This window comes from Nicrophorus vespilloides, unplaced genomic scaffold (genome assembly GCF_001412225.1).
Source record: "Nicrophorus vespilloides isolate i.1.1-1 unplaced genomic scaffold, Nicve_v1.0, whole genome shotgun sequence".
NCBI classification, from domain to species: domain Eukaryota; kingdom Metazoa; phylum Arthropoda; class Insecta; order Coleoptera; family Silphidae; genus Nicrophorus; species Nicrophorus vespilloides.
The window spans coordinates 1,122-1,915 of NW_017099021.1; positions in this window are offsets into that span (position 1 = coordinate 1,122).

Here is a 794-nt window from a genome sequence, read left to right on the forward strand (position 1 = left end):
CTTAAGAAACTATTAAGGGCTGTGCTTGGGCCCTTGTAGTATAATTTACGAGCGATAATGGTTATCCCTTTAAAACGCGGCCATCAGAACAAATTATTAAGTGTTACTTTGAGAAAGGATTCGGGCAAGACAAGGCGGAATTCAACATAATAATAAAAAAAACATATACAAGGATACACAAGAGACGCAGCTTGTATAATCCGAAGGAGTAATGGCAATTCCTTTTCGCCGCTCGGATTTAATGATGCTCCCGGATAGTTATAAAAAAAACGAGTGTAAACAGAAAATGTTGCAATTTTTTTATTTTTGTTCGGATTGTGCACTGCACTAACTCGAATAAATACAAATTTTAATTACAGCAAGGAGAAAGACGATATTGCTTTACGTCTTTCGTACATCATTAAGTTCACTACAATTATGACTCAATGCAACAAGTGTAATAAAATTAAAAGAATAAAATTGAATACAAGAATTTTATACATAAATTTTCAAATAAAATTCATTGAATCGATTTGTATAAAATACACAAATTTCCATTTTTTTTTATCCAAATGCAAATAAATTTATATTTTCCAATTAAAATAATTCAAATTTTATTCAATTTATTTATTATACAAAAAAATATATTTTTATTTTATTATTTATTTAAATTCAATTACATTTTTTTATTCATCAAATCTAATCGGAATTAAATCAATTCATATGGATGTATGTAAATTAATTACTTGAAATATAATGTAACTTCAGATAAGAGATATTTTCAATTAAATTAAATCTTTTCAATTAATTTTTTT